Genomic DNA, 17,260 nt, shown 5'->3' with positions numbered 1-17,260 from the left:
CAGCGGATTTTTGGAGTTTGATCTAGGATTTAGGATCCTCTTAAGGGAGAATGAAAAATCGACCCTACAACATTAATTGCGGGTGACAATTGATAGTTTTACGAAACAACACGTTTCTTCAATTACACTTTTAATAGAAAATTCGAAAGAAATCACGAATGCAATCGCAACTGAACGCGAATAACTCTAAAAAGTATTTATCTAACCGACTCCTACATCGACTGTATAACCGGATGCGGATGTCTTTCGCGCCAATTCCATCGTCATTATCCTTCGTACCGTGCGATATGGCCAGGCGATGTCCAATGGGACAGCTGCGTAACGCGATAAAACGTCGGCCGGCCGCACGACGCGGGCAGCCTCTGGTCTGAGCTTTTACGAGCTCGCTCTCGCTATCCGGGTCCAATCGTCGGATTATGGGGGAATTCGGATCACCGCCATGCCCTGTGTACGTGCCCTCTCTGTTCTCTCTCTCTCTCTCTCTCTCTCTCGCTCTCTCGGGCGAAAATTACACCGCGAAAAGCACTTTGACTCGCGAAATACACACCACGACACACACGTGCAGCCCGCTTTCGTTACTGGGAACCCGAAACACTGCTCAATCGTAAACAGCTAGAGTTAGAGAGGCAACTCGCTTTTATAGACCCGTTTGCAATTTGCGTAACTCGAGAAATTCGCGATAAATTATATGCGGATATATTCCGCATTGTGCGTACGTTTAACTTGTTAACAGCGCGGGATATAGGAAGCCCGTAATATATTACACGTTAATTATACATCTAGAAAAGAAATTATTTTCAATAAAAATTTTGAACGTGAAAATTACATCTACAATGCGGATGAAAAATATAAAGAGATCGTCATAAAATTATAAACCTGGCAAAACTTACTTTCTGTAATATGTAACTCTCTCCCGGGATTTATCGTTTACAAAACAAAATAGTTGCGGCAATAAATTCACAGAGATATGTACCTAAACGTAATTTGCATGAAATGCCAAAATTCAAAAGCACATTTTAATCGCGCGCGGGAGAAATGATAAGTCCGCGCGGTGAATAACATGGAGGAATGCATCATGGAAGATACATCGCCGAGTTTATTAAAGTTAATCGCGAGCGCGTATACGCGCTCTCCCCTCCCCCCTCCCCATCTGCCGCGATCGTGCATATAGAGTCGGCTGATTAAACAGATTGTCATACGTTGCTTATCACACGTACTCTATTTACAGGTGTATAACGCGGCATATAATAAATGCGCGTCCAACCAACCGGCCCCGTGTACCGTCGGTTCGTCTGGTACACACAGTCCGCCCTCGGAAACGATGGCACGATGTATGTTTCGGGAAGTTTGCACGGGCGCCATGGTTATGCATTCGGGCGTCGTCGTGGGGCCAGTGTCATCAAATTTTGCATAGCCACCCAGCTTTTATTCGGCCGCGGTCCGACTGGTTCATTTGCATTCAAAATTCTCCGGGCAAGAATTTTCGTCTTTCCCCTCCCCCCTTTCTCCTTCTCTTTTCCTTCCTCTTTCTCACCGTTTCGCTTTATTTTTTTTTCTACCGCGGGACAACAAGCGTTCTCGACGGGGCAATTCCCATTGAGAAATAGTCGAGGAGGAAAAATCTTATCGAGGCAGGAAGAGACAGTTAAGAAAAAGTAGTGCGGAAAGTGCTAAGTTAAGTTCGGCGCAAGTTACCACCCGTCGTCGATTTTGTCAATTCTCAACGAATTGGCCAACGGCGCCTCGGCCGGGCCTCCCCCCCCCCCCGTTCGCTCGCGCGATCGGGAGGGATTTAGCTGGCGCGGCCAGAAAGTTTCGACGGCGAAATCTTTGCAGACGACCGTCTCGAGTCAATTTAGAATTCCTCGCGATGTAAACGCATTCCCCGTCTCGTGCCCGTGGCACGGCAATTGATTGCATTTCATTGTGAGAAATGGAGAGAACGCAAAAGGATAACGTTTTGCTTTACACTCCGAAAGTTAGAAAGAAAAAAAAGAGAGAGAAAGAGAAACACACGCTTCTGCTTTCAGTTGCAGTTGTTTATACAATTGGCACTTTCATTAAATTAAAAGCTCATTTTACAAACGTAAATTTCCACAAAGTTAATATTATAATTAGCTTTACAACAGGGTATGGAGGACAGTTTGAACACACCCTTTCGACTCTCTCTCTCTCTCTCTCGCTCTCCCTCTCTGTTTATTTCGCTCTGCAGTGAGGTAATCAAATTTTGTGTTAACAAATTATCGCGCACGGAATGCTTCCCGGCCAAATTTCAAATGTTAACTACAGCTCTGCGTTTACGAAAATAATAATTTCTATCGGCAGATTTATCGCTTTACCCCCTTTTTTTTCCTTTTTGGTCGACGAGTGTAATCGTATTCCAGTCATCTCCCGCGGGTGGAGGCCGTATAGTCCCCGCGGTGCCGAGACGAACCGCACCGGATGCAGAACTGTTACGACCGGCCTGACTGCGCGGCGATCTACGAACGCTGACTCAGGGTCAAGCGGACGGATTATGAGAATTCGTGTCGCCGGCCGTTCCCCCTTCCGAAAACGTCCCGGCAATGCGAGAGTTCCTGCTTACATACGAGTATAATTTACACCCCAGCCGCCGCTGCGCGCAGAAGTTTCCATCTGTTTGCAAACCCCGTCTTCCGTGTCGCGCGTGACAAATGAATGTTTTAAATACATAAAACAAGGGATGTGAAGCGTTACCATAATAATGTACAGTATGCAAAAAATATAAAGCGCAGGAAAGATGCAGCGTCTAATACATATACCGAAAAAGCTTTGCGTCGATGCAAAAATGTAAATATAACACCGCGTAAATAACAAATCACACCGCGTGTATATTTTATAATCACGTTAATTATAAGTAGTATTATATATATCTAAAAGTATTTCTTCCCTCGGTACTTTTGATTATGAATGCTTACGACCGAACGATCGCAAATAGCTGTAGGAGAGCAATATCGAAGATACAGATGCATTCCGCGTGTGCGAGACGCGACTTTACGGATGACTCCTCCCCCCTCCTCCTCACCGCCATCACGCTCCTTTCGCTCGCAGATTTCCATTTTCGCCGTTTTACCATTTTCACCCATTCTACCATTCGCAGACGCTACACCGAGTGCATCGTACCGCGCCGGCAAACAACCGCCCGGCCCCGCCGGTTTTCCCCGAAAGGACTCCGCTGAAAGTTTCGACTATTTCGCGCGATAACCATCGCACCCGCCGCTAACTCGTTCATGCATATGTGCACACACACCCGTATATACGTGTATCGGTCTATTTACGTGGCGTGTACGTGTGTACGCGAATAAATATACGCGCGGACGCGCGAGCGCGGAAGGGAGTATAAGGGAGAGAAAACGGAAAAGGAATATCTCCCCTATTTACCCGAAATGCACCGCGTTCTTTGTTCACTTTGCGCACGTTCCTTCGCTCCAAATTGCAAAACGTGCAGTATAAAGCGCGGTTCACGCTTAAACGAAAATAACAGTCACGTTAAATTCGAATTTTAACGTCTCCCAAGCCGTTCGCTGCAGCGAGGCTCTGCTCCGCCGCTGGCCTACACAAAAGAGCTATCTGAGTAAAGCTCTTCTCGCGCAGGTCGTTAAAATATACGTTGGACGGTCGCTGGTCATTTTAAAATATAATGTCCAGAGAATAGCATTCTGCAAAAGTGGACTGCTATCATTACAATTGTGCAGTCAATCAATTTAGTAGATATTTAATCTGATTCGTTAATTGACGTTAAATTCAGATAGCGAGGATATCATATCCATTTCCTTATACTTAGAATTATTATTTCTATCGAGCAACTTCAAGTATCAATGAAATGTCAGAGGCATTGCAGTTATGTCAGTGCGCAATTAAGAAAAGAGAAAAATGCCGCGCCGCGATGTCGTGAAGCTCGTCGCGTCACAAAGCAATCCCGCTCTCTCGCGGCAAATATAATTTCCTTTGTCTCTCTCACAAGTGCAATATTACGATTTATGACTTTTGCTATGACGAGTAAGGATGTTATATCGATGCGTACAGCAACGCGGTGCGGTAGCATAACGTAAGCCGTATTAGTGAGCCGCGCACTCAGGAGCGAAGAGTCACTTGGAGAGAAGTTTCCTACCGGAAAAGCCATCCCCCAAACGTCCAGCGAGGTAGTCGCGTTTTATTCCTCTAAACTTGATGCCACTTGGCCCGATTTGGCGAGGCAACCCGTTCTCGTCTCTCAGTTAATGATCCCGATTGCAATCGAGCTAGTGCATTTCCGCGTACAACGCAAACCGCTCGCCGCGCTGTTCGTTCGTTCGCTCGCTCGCTCGGTCGGTCGGTCGGTCGGTCGGTCGGTCTCTCTTCGGTCGACCGCAGCATTTATTCGCGGACTCACGGCGTCACGCAAAAATGCGGATTATTCCGTGCGAGGTGCTTTGAAGTCGCGCGGAATTCACATCCGCGGAATGCTAACTACGTACGGCCTTATGAACGAATATGCGCGCCCGGTATCCCGAATAACGCGTCGTCATATGCCTACCGGCGATGAAAATAAAGCATACGTTAGCGCAATATACTCTTTATTTGCGTACATTTTATTACCGAGAATTTAAACGCAATTTTATAGTAAGAGTTTTATAGCAAGTTGTTTGTCGCGTTGAACCGGCAGATTGTTGCACCGATTTCATTTTATAGAGATTTACTAGAAACTATAGTACTATTTAAAGTAAAAATTGTATATTATTATAAATCGCAAAGAACTATATATTATAACAAAAATCATAATAATTGTATTGTAAAACTAAAAAAGTTGGAGATATATAGGTATATTAGGAGTTCATATCTATTAATTCAAAAATGTATAACAATTATATGATAATCACTATAGATTGAGAATTTAATGCACTTCGATTTAATACTCTGCTTAACTAGTACATATTCTACTCTTTTTCACATATCACCAAATATGTTTTTATGAAATTTTAGAAAATTAGAAAAACCAAATAAAATGTAAAAATACGTTGGCAAAATATATACATACATTGTTCGAGAAATTATGAAATTTTCAAAAATGTCCAATAAAAAATGCAGTTGTTAAAAATTATTACAACCGTAATTAACCTCGCACTCTCTCCTATATATATTTTTTTATTTTATTTAGCTTGTTTAATTTACATGTGCAAATTCATGAGAAACACGTGTCCACATATTCCGAAAAGTAAATGCGATATATATTTCGCCAACCATGTTAAATTAAAAAAAAAAACTTATTTAAAAAATCTGACAGAATGGTTTCTCTCGCTTCAAAATTTTCGCAAAAGTGAGGCGCTCCTCTGAAACTTGATAATGACGATCGGTGCTACAAAGAGGCAGTCCTTTCGCTTCGGCGAGAATTTCCCTCTTGAACTTTCCCGGAACATTCTCAGTAGCTTTGTACCTGCGACATCGTAAAAACGCGCGGAAGAAAGAGCCTTTTATAGGGTATTGCCCCGGTATTGCGCCTGATACCTTGCGATTTGCACGCTACATAATCTTAAAGATCCGTCCGTGTGTCTCGGCGTGAGTACTACATGAAGCGCGAGCACGAAAATTGAAATCATTTCTCACAGTACATATTACACTTTCGGTTTACGTCTCGTAAATAACGCTGCAATCCGCATTCCGGATAGAAAGTTTAGTCACCAATCTCTCCTCGTCGCTTTGAACGTTAAAAAAGAAGATAATTCACAACAAAAAGAGAATTTTATTTTTTTTCTTTATCGGTGGCCGTCAATTCGGCGATCGTTACCGCGCCGATATATGCACGCTTATCGGCGCGCCACGTATCAAGCGGTATATCCGCGAGAAGAAAGGAATTGTGCCGAGCAAAAAGCAGTGTATTACGCTCTCATTACCAAATGCGTAGGGTTCGTTTTCCGTGCAGAAAAATTCTGGCGCGCGCGCACGCGGAAAAATCAGCGGCCGAGCAAATAGAAACGAAAGAGACGTACGCACCGACGAACGCGCTGGATGAATTTTTAACCTGATTTCGCAAACGAGCGAAATGAAAAACGCGTCGACGCGTCAACAGAAAAATTGCGCGGCCCGGTACTGAAAATTTGCCAATCAGGCGAAACGTCAATTCGCGCCGTGTGTTTTCGCCGGTATTGCGTCGTGTAATTTCTTCCTCTTTTCGTTTCGGTGTGACGAGCGTGAGGAAAAAAATTCGAATATTGAGATAACTAAATAAAATCCACACACAAAAATAATACATATTTCTAATAATTTTTCAAGTGCGTTACATGATTTTTACTATACTGAACTCCTCAAATAGGTATGTCTAATAAAGACAAAATAAATCTCATAAATTTTTAAGAGCATTCTACTTTTAGTTCAAATATTTATCGTTTTTTCTAAATAATTACAGTAGCATTTTTATGATTTTTCCCATCTGCTGGAAGATGAAAAAATTTGCTTGCAACAAAATATTGAGAGAATTATTTTACAATTTATAATACAATATACAGCTCTCTGACTACAGGATTTAAAATAATACGTTGTACAATTTCTATAATTCTGAAAAAGATTTTTTAAATAAAAATAACGATAACAATTTTCGACATCGTTTTTACGGCGAATATTGTGCCCAGCGTAAAACGATGCGACGATGTTAGAAGCTACATTCGCGCAACGAATAAGTACGGCATGTCCTACGTCGACATCGAAGAAAGAAGTTCAATGGATTGAAAGCTTTGTATCTGTCGGCGCACATGCGAAGTGCATAAAAGAGCCATGCAGGACTACAAAAGCCCGGGCTGCATGCCTTTTCGCAAAGTTACCTAATTTCGCAATAGCGGATCAAGCGCGGCTCAAACGACAAAGTCTTCGGGAAACTGGCGAAGCCGGTTTCTTCGACTACAAACATTTCTGACAGATACCAGTTATTATATAAATTATATTCCAACTTATTCGGATCGAACTTTACCTTGAAAATTTCACTTCGACTTATAATAAAGGAATAAATAAAAGTAAATTTACTGAACTCCTCGAATGTATCTGATCAAGACAAAATAAATGTCATGAATTTTAAAGAGTATTGTACTTTTATTTCAAATATTTAACGCTTTTTTTTGCACGCTAAATAATTACAGTAGCACTTTTATGATTTCTCCCATCTGCTGGAAGATGAAAAAGTTTGTTCGCAGCAAAATATTGAGAGAATTATTTTATGGTTTCGCGCTGCGATATTAAAAATCGCTGAAAACATGAAAAAGCTGCGTTCCGCTTTGTTTGCCAGAAAGCCTGTTCGATATTTCGCTCCGCCCCGACACTGCTATCAATATTTAGAGCTTTTTAATCAAAATGACCTGGTGTTATTTCGAAGCAATTCGTATTAATTATCAGGAAATCGTTATGTTTCAGACTGCACGCGACGAACGTAATCGCATAGGTAACACGGAAAAGCGTGGCACGCAAAACGCTTTTCCGTCCTTTTAACCCAATTTCAAACGGTCATTTGTAAAACAATATAAATCATTTTTCTCAACTTGATTTTTCTACCATTACAAGATTTGATTTTTCCCTTAGGCCGCTAATATTTTTTCCGCAGTTCTTTTTTTGTTTGCACGATTTATGATACTGCAGTGTGAAAATAAAACAATTTTTTTAATATTTTACTGCACGCGAGCTTTTATCTTTCGACGAATGTGAGAGGTAAAAGTAATATTGCACAATAATTACTCAGCCAGCAGCGATAAAGGTTTGAAATAGAGAATTTATTTCTAAAATACTTCCGGCATTTATTTTATTTCCATTACGTATAGATACACTCAAGAAGTTCAGGCCGCTCGCATGTTTTAGTTCAATTTCGGGATCGATAAATCAACATTTATGTGTGATATCAAAGTATAATTTTTGCGAATAAATTAATGTTTTTTTAGAAAAATTAATGCGAATACTTTCAGGACATCAATTTCCAAGCGGATATTTTCGAAAAGCGTCAATAATATCGTAAATTTTTCAGATGTAATTACGCATGCGCAAATTCATTTTTACAACATGTAAAAAAGTTAAAAAATAAATAATCCTGTTTTAAAAATTCAGAAATTTCTAGTTTATGTATTTAAGTACATGTTTCGATCCACCGCGAAAATGCAGTAAACAGGCCAACGTGCTTCAAAATGTCAACTGATCTGTGTGCGTTACGCGGAGCAGCTATATTTCGTGAAAAGTATGAAAAGTTGGCGCTTTTCAGGCTTAGGCAAGCTTGCCACGACCAACGGATGCAAATAGGCTAACGGTGAAAGCGTCGCGCAGACGCACGCTTCGATGCACCGGTAAAACTTCATTTGTGCCGGTACAATCGTGCCGATTAACGACGGTGGAATCCAATCGCGAGACCATATCGATGGAATCATCGATTTATTCGCCGTCGACATCAGTTCGATTTCGACGAAGGGACACGTGGCGGAGAGCGAGCGTGAGCAAGAGAGAGAGAGAGAGAGAGAGAGAGAGAGAGAGAGAGAATGATAGAAAGAATATTCACAGTTGAAGAAAATAAAATATTCATTTCGATCCATTTTCGCATACATTTTTTAATTGTTAGTAATGGAATAGCGCGCGTTTTAGCATAACCTACCTTCACCGCATTGGCTAAAAGCATGTGAAGCTTTTAATAAACTGTAGTTTAACATTCAATAGCTTAAAAGCGTCATGCATTTTTAAGATAACAAAATACTGTTTATTATTAATTCTATTTAGATATCTAATACGATTTGTAAAAATGTGTGTATCAGTTTTCGCGAAAAGTTTTGTCAATGCCATTTCCATTACGAGAAAAAACATCTCGTGCATTTCTGCCGAAATACGAAAGGTGGATGGTAAGCGAAATAAAAACCGGAGGAAAGAATACGCTCGATTCCCGAGCAGCATAAACTTCCGCAAAGTGCGGCGGGGGGCGGCGAGACAAACAGATGCGCGAACTTAATTCCGCACGCGGCGGCATCGCATCGGAACGGGCGAATAAGCGGTTTTCGAAAGATGTGCTTCTCGAGACAAGTAAATTGCGCCCGGAGAGAGGAGAGGCAGAAGAGCGAAGCGGAGGAAGTCCCGCGCAATTTTCAGAAAGCATAATTCCATAAGCATAAATGGTCGGAACATTGTCGATAATAATTTATCGCACAGATATTCGCACAGAATTTTGCTTGCGTCATATTAAAAACATATAACGACGAAAAGATTATTGAACCGCCTATGACGATACGGCTGTATTTAATTAACGTTATCAATTACTTTCTTGCGCATTGATTCCGGTTTTGCCGTGGCGCAAAGTTACTCCGGTTCCCCGTGATGGCGGTTGTTGCTGAAGCGCGCGTAAACGTCACAGCATCCGGCGTCTCGTCGGCAAACGCGCGATAGTGAGAAAAGGTCTCTTCGGCGATCGTTTTTCCTCTCCTTTCCTCGCAACCACCGTCAATCCCTCCTCCCCCTCACCCCTCTCCCGCAGCCGTTGCACCCTGCTCCCGCGAGGAGAGACGCGAGAATCGATCCGCGGCAGCCGGCGCGAGAGAAGATGCACTCTACCACGACGCCCGACGACGACACCGACGACGTCGACGTCGACGTCTCCTGTCGGGCGGCGGTAAGCCACCATCGCCAGCTCCTAGAGACTCCCGAAAATCTCTCAAAGTGAGAGAACTCGATTGAGGACCGGCGACGTTCGTCGGTGTTAGACTTTGTCGGTCTCTCAGGCTGCGCCCGCTGCGCCTTTTAATTGCATCCATTACGGGACGGATGCCGTTTCCTCGTCTCGGTTGCCACGCGACGCTTCTCGTGTTTAACGACCGTCTGTCTGTCACACTCGACAGTCACCATCACCATAATCTTTTCTATTGTACTACACTTCATCTTCATTTTCCTTAATTACTTATTTAACGTCTTTCGAAAAATTAACAGCGATAGTCCCCGCGCGGACTATAAGAATACAAGAAAGAGAAATAAAATATAGGATACTCCGTTGCCGGTCATTAATTAATGAACAATCGTGGGAAATTAAATTTTCAATAGGGAAGAAACAATTCGTGTGGGCCGTGATACGTCATAAATAACTTGTTTGTCGCAACAGATAATGATGAGTCGCAAAAATTACCTCGTGGATGATTTTTTTCCGCGGCTTTTTCACTTCTGATGTCATAATACAGGATGACTAATGTATAGTTATTGAAGATTAATAAGCCTTCTCACTCTCGTGCATTAACGTTCTCGTTTTTTTTTTTATATTCAAGCGGCGCGTTTACTTTCAGCGCCGTGTGCGCGACTCGGCTACATATTCATCGTCTTAAATTGATACCTCATGACGTAAGAATGTAATTTCTTGATTATGAATGTTACGAGCCAACAACCGGCGGAACTGAAGTAACGGTGTGCGCACTCGCGACGCTTGTTAATATTCATGAGACTATCACATCCGTGACGCGCACGTGAAGCTCGCTCCGAGACGACATATCGGTCGCTCCGGCGGATTACGCGTTTTATTATAATAAATAATCGTGGCCATAAAACGTGCCCGTCAACCGCGCGATGATGCATCGGATGCGCAACGCTTAAAAAGCGCCGTGTAAATCACGAAAATCGATATACGGTGGCGCGCGCTCGGTGACGATAAAAATCGCACTATCGCCGCGGCACGGTCCTCAATTTGCGCGAATTTTAATAGGCATCTCTGTAAACATTTGTGAATTTTATTATTATAAACCAAGCGGGAAACAGAAATCCTATCGATTCGCGTACAGATTTAATATGTAGATAATGTATCGGCCGCGCGAATCGATGCAGCGCCGCGTTACAATTCCACCGTAAAAATCACGTCCGACAGGACGTTTCGAGCTTATGCCTGACGTATTTCGCGTTTCCGCCGTCCCCGATAAAATATATCACCGGTCGCATCGATTCCTCAGGCTACAGCGGGCACAATGAAAAAGCGGAAAATCGAATTAATTTACACTTAAAGCTCTGAATGATCGGTGATTGAAAACCCGGATTTCGTCACACCGCCGAAGCGTTGCGAGCGCGGATTTAGAATACGTTAAAATTGAATTCCGAGTTGCGAGCTCGAAATATTGCGCCTCTCATGTGTTTTGAGTTTAACGAATAATTTACATTTTCTCGTCCTATTGCTATCTTCTTCAGCTATTAAGATATTTTCGACATTGTCTGTAGAATACTTTTTCTTTTTCGGCCAAATGTAATTTCTAGAAAAAATTTCATATGGAATACAGAAGGATTATTGTCAAGAGAATCAAGAGAGAACGTGCAATATCTAATTTTCGACAATATAATTATCATAGTACGCTGCATTATTGTGATTTCCCACGATTGAACTATATACGCTGGTATTTAACAGATCAATTGATCATCCATGAATGAAAATCTTGACAACAGGCTACGCATAACGTTCGAACAGACTTGTGATACATGACACGCGACATATTCTGACCTGGCAAATACATTCGTCAATTATTGCAGAATTTAACTGTTGCGAAAATTGATTGCGCTTGCCAAACACGGATCGTTTACATTTCATATCGCTTAACGCGCGAATGCCGTTTTATCATATTAAGCGAGCAAACTAATTCCCGCGTCGTATAATAAATGTCACGTGAATGCTACGCCAAGTCCTTCGTTCGATTAGTGCTTTAATAAATGCGAATTAAACAGAATTTTTTATACTTTATGCGAATTCCATGTAGCAGATACTACTTCTCATAGCGTACAGAGCACGCGTTTATGAATAATAAAAATCTAGCGTTGGAATAAATGGTATCAGACAAAATAAAATATGAGAATTCACTAATAATTGAAAATTCTTTTAACGATAAATTCTTTAATAAATTAAAAAAATTGATTTTTCTATACATATTTATATATTCATATGTCTGTGAAGAGGACTCGATCAGAACTCACACGTTATACGTGTTTGTGAAATTAGCATGACATTTTGTTAATTTAAAAAAAATAATTCCAGTAGCCCTTTTTATAGTTCTATCCTTCCTGATAAACATTAAAAAATGTTCCGCATTTTTAATAAACCAAAAAAATTAAAATTAAAAAATAATGTGCTAACTTCACAGACACTATATATTTATATCTTTCTAAATATTAATATCATAAACATAATATCATACACATTGCATTTTGTATATCGCCGCGGATATGCAGCAATATACAAAATGCAGTAAAGAGTTGGAATTAACCTGCCACAAATTAAATTTATAAATCAAAAATATATGGTAAACATGCAAATACTTCCGTCCTATTTTTGTTGTGACAAAAAGTCGGCTTCGAATTCGTCAAAATATTTCGCATGAAAAAATCGTCTGCGGATCACGCGAGCTTGGCAAGCCTGGTGTATGGTCGCGACAATGAAACGAGCGAAAAATACACGCTCGCTCACGCGTAATTCTCGTAATTCGGCATTTATTGCGAATGACCGAATACGCTCCACGTGAAATATCGTTAAATAGCAGGTAATTTTCATGCTGGCGTCCCCATCACGACGTGTTTCACGAACACGATAAAGATGCTCTACTGCTCTCTCCTTTTTTTTTTTATAGTAAAGCGTAAAAAGTATTACACGGGAAGATGCCTGCGACGTGTTTCATAAGATATGAGCAATCACCGGAAAAGATGGAAATCTTGAAAACCTGGATGATATTCCGCGAAAGCTCAGACAATATCTAGCTCCGACGAACGCAGAACAGAAATTTGCCTTTAACATAGTATACGATGGTTTTTTTCGCTACGTATAGGTATATCTGCATATCGGTGACGTCAGAAGCGAGAAATGTGCCGAAATTTCCGTGACAAACTACGTGTTTTTATGAAGACACGTGCAGTCGTAAGAGAAAGGCTATTTTTACGCGAAAATCTCGAAAACACATTGCCGCAAAATTATGCCGCATACACGCAATATTATACGAGACTAAAATAATGAATAGTTCAACGGCAAACCCGCGGCATCTTGCGTGCATTTATGTTCCTCGTGTATATTGCAAAAGCCGTTTCCGATACAATCACCAGCGATATCAATGCTGAATTCGAAATTTGTATGCTGACAATATTACGTCGATCCCTGAATTATTATAAAGGCTACCATACAACTATGGCGCCATTGTTATCCAATGTACCGCCATCGGCGACCCATAAATAAAGCCTATCCCCTCGTTCCGTACCCGCTCCTCGATTATTACCCACGGAAAATTCGAATCGATTACTCTCAAGAGGCCTTATTATATCGATATTGTTACCGCCGAAGCTCAAACATTATTATTAGTTGAGAAGTCTCTCCCCTTCGTAGGCAATACGAAGCGACAATTTCATTCGCCAATAATTCAATTCGCTAAGCTGTAATTATAGCAAATGAGGACATCGTGACGTTGTAATAATTATGATTACGCACTCGTATTACATCAATCTTACAACGTATAACGATTTATCGATGTAATAAGTTACCTTTAATATGAGATTAAAGAAAATAAAAAAATTGCGGAAATGAAATAGTATAAGGTATTAAAATTTGTGATGATTTTATTTGGAGACTATACTATTCATTTATCTTATTGTCAATAAAATTTCTTGAACAAAATATTAACTCAATGTACATAACAAGAGTTTATTTTTGACGAGTATCGCTAAAATCCGGTATTTGTATATATAGGTATCTGCCCGCATTCGATTTTCGGATTCAACATTGAACGACTACTGAGAATATAGGTATTTGGCGGTGTGATTGCGAAAGAATGGTGGTGTATTTTTCACGTTATAGTGACAGATGGACATGATCGATCAGAGTGAAAAACGCCCTTTGTGCAAATCGCGACAGTGTAAACTAGCGATGAGATCAAAAGCTACCGTCAAATTACGGATTTTATCTGTTCAAACGCCGTGGAGAACGAAATTAACTATTTCACCGAATTATCTACAATTTTAATGAAAAAATTGTTTGCAGCTGTTTTTATATTTTCCGAAATATTATTTAATTATGCAAAATTATATTTGTATAATATAAATTGACCAAGAATGAACAATCGTATAGAGATTAATTCTCTTTCTTGTAATTTGGTACCTTTGCGTAGATGATTTATATTTTATTGTAAAAGAACGTGGAATAAAAAACGGAAGTGTGCAACTAGACTTCCGATGAAGAATATTCTTAAAAAAAGAAATCGCTTCCCCCACCTTCCCAGTTATGTCACCTCGTCTGCAAAATTAAAACGAACGACGCGACTAAATAAGAAAGTTTCGCAGAAGATAGCATGAGAATTTTCCTTATAATCGTTACAACTCTCGTTTAAGAACGATCAAATAACTAGCATAATATGCAGTAACAATCTCCCGAGGAGAATTTAATTACTCCCACTGGTTTTAAATGTAGAAACGCAAACTGAGGTCCGCCAAACCAAAGGATATTTCCATTACGTTAAAACTCTCTTTGAACATTTCTCTCTTAATTATATTCTATCCCAGGACATTTGATAAAAGATTGAATACTTAATACGTAATACTAGGTATAGGATTGTTAGGTTCGCCTCGGAAAGACAAAAAAAAAGACGTTTTACGTGTAATAAAGATTATATCTAATTGTAAGTATGCGTTTAAAAAGTCACTAAGTCACTAAAACTACAAGACTTCTTCATTGCGTTAAATTTTCCTCTCAAACGTTTATTTATATTATGTTCTTAGATATTAATTAAACATTTAAGTAGATATAAACGTTAAATTTATTTTGCGGAAACTAAATAATTTATACCTTATAAAAGTTGTACAAATACACATTTGTACAAAATTTGTAATACAAAATTAATAAGATTTCTCTATTATAATAAAATTTCCATTTTCAACGTTTATTCTCGTTTTACGACGAAAAATATATAAATATACATAATATCAGAGATATAATCGTAAGCATTTTTTTAGGACAAATATTTTGACACGCGATAAAAAGTATTACACCTATTAAATTTAAAAGTTCAATAAATCTCAAGATTACGTTAACATTTTTTTTCCTCGAGCGGTTTGAACCGTAAAAAATTAAGTATGCAACGCTAGATTACATCATTATCATTTTACGAGGTAAGAAGAACTTCGGTCGATGGAGCGAGCAAGTCGAGCGATCGCCGGGAAAGAAGGATGACGAGAACGAGAACAGGAGATCGTTCGCAAAGAGCTCAGATTTTAACGGCGATTTCTGTCACTTCCGGACGCGCGCAGGAGCCAGAGTTCCCTCTTTAGGCAGGGCAGCAGATGTTCTCTACGACATGTTCTCGCGCCAGAGAACTTCCCTTCTCCGAGGGAAATGCGCTTAACTAGCCGTCACCACCCGATGCTGCTCGCCGTTTAAGCCTCCCCCGACTAACCAACCATCCCTTTGCCACCCCTCTACAGACCCTAAACAAATCTTCCACCCAGGTCGGGGAGAACAATCCTTCCGCCTTTCTAAGAGTCGCAAACTACCCCAACCGAGCCGTCCTTTCTTACGCGCGATACTTCCCAACAATTTTCCATCGCGCGTTTCGAAACAAATGAAGTGAAATATTCCGTAATTAATACCGAGATACTCGTTTCCTCTAAGCTTTTCTCTGAGAACCATTACAATTTCTGTGTTATTTTCACTATAAATATATTGTTAGTCAGACAGAATTGTTAAAAAATGTTCATTATGTAACTAAATCATTTGTTAGCTACGAATTAAAAGTCCGTCACTTTATCAAAGTAATCCAATCGGACGTTGCTCACAAGTCGAAAAAAATCTTTCTCAGAAATTGTTAGCACGACTTGCGCGCACGATGAGGAATCTCGGTTGGAATTTTCTCGCGGTCTAGCTCGGGGTTGCGGGGGTAAAATTTACAAAACGCGCGCGGCGATTTCTCAAGCAGCCCGCGAACCGCCCGCGAATGCAACGAAGCTGCCGGGGAACGAAGCGCTTTCGCACGTGTTACATCTGTTAGTTCCGACTGCGACGCCGACGGTCGCGTGACGAGAATTTCGCTCGGGAGCGAGGAAATGCGCTTTTAACTAACTGTCACCGCCCGATGTTATGAGCCACTCCGCCGCTCTCGCCCTCGCTAACCGCGAACAAATGTTCGCCTCTCGTAGACGACCTCTCCGCGAACTTACAATTAGTTGAGTCCTCGAATAACTGCAGCGATCTGCAGGACGTAATTATCATATTTCCATACGCAATGCAGTTTCCGAAAGCGGTTTACGGTTGCTTAACCACGTGTGTTCCAATATATTCCCCACTTGATCTCTCCGAGACCAACCAACATAATTATTCCTTTACTAGAACTATCGGCCTAATTTTAGATTGTTCGAGTATTATATATAATATATAAATATAATATACATTACGTAACTTGCATTTTGTAAAATTACAACAATAGCGAAAGATATCATAAATCTGAAAATATTTGTCTGGTCCTTTCAGAATATTTAGTTGTTTAAATGTTTGAGTTTGGAATAAGTGTGAAAGAGATTTTCCCTTCGTGAAACTGGGGATGAGGGCGGGCTATTAATTTTCGGTAATTGTGCAAAAGAGACAAGTGTGACGCGCGAATTCCCGAGCAAAAATGATTAACTGCTGGCGTCATTAGGTGCGGGAAACACGTCCCTAACTACCAGTCGGCCAGTCTCTGCGCCACACTCACTCCTTGCATTCTCTGACCTCCCGCTAAACAAATGCGCTCTCTTTCTTCGTGGGCAACCTCCTCTCGAGAACTTAATCAAGTTTGCTCGTAACTTTCAGTTACGAGCGCCCACTTCGACCGTTGGGAATTGAGAACTGCTTTCAGGCGGGCCTATTGTCGTCCCTTTCTCGCGAAAATGCTTTTCATACGTTTCACTTAGCTCAGAAGAGACCGTTCTAACACGTCGGTAAGAAGACAGCGTGAAGGATAGCGATCTTTTTTAACTCTTGCTCGGATAACGTAATTTTTTACTCGAGTTCCACATAAAATTTTAGTAGAAATTCCCAAGACACACATTCCACCATTTTTCTTAAGAAAAATGGTTGGCTTTACATACTCTTCAATTAATAACGTCATAAAAATGATTATAAGCATAACTTTAATCAATATATAGAGATATATAGAGATATATATTCCATCGTCAAGGTATTCAATATTTAATAAAATTTTGGAGATTAAAAAAATTTCTATTATGAAAATAGAGATATATCGAGAAATGCTCGATATCTATATTTTCATATTATGATTTCCCATTAATCTCCATA

General features: G+C 40.5%; 1 protein-coding gene across 2 annotated transcripts in view; it reads right to left on the bottom strand.

The window, feature by feature from the left end:
* The window catches only part of LOC105450527 (cadherin-87A), a 190,655-nt gene that overhangs the window by 132,292 nt on the left and 41,103 nt on the right, over positions 1-17,260 (bottom strand). The gene's annotated exons all lie outside the window — the stretch shown is intronic.

This window comes from Wasmannia auropunctata, unplaced genomic scaffold (genome assembly GCF_000956235.1).
Source record: "Wasmannia auropunctata unplaced genomic scaffold, wasmannia.A_1.0 LD336060.1, whole genome shotgun sequence".
In the NCBI taxonomy this organism is placed as follows: domain Eukaryota; kingdom Metazoa; phylum Arthropoda; class Insecta; order Hymenoptera; family Formicidae; genus Wasmannia; species Wasmannia auropunctata.
Note: the sequence above shows the minus strand (reverse complement) of the source record. Positions and strands in the feature narration are given on the sequence as shown.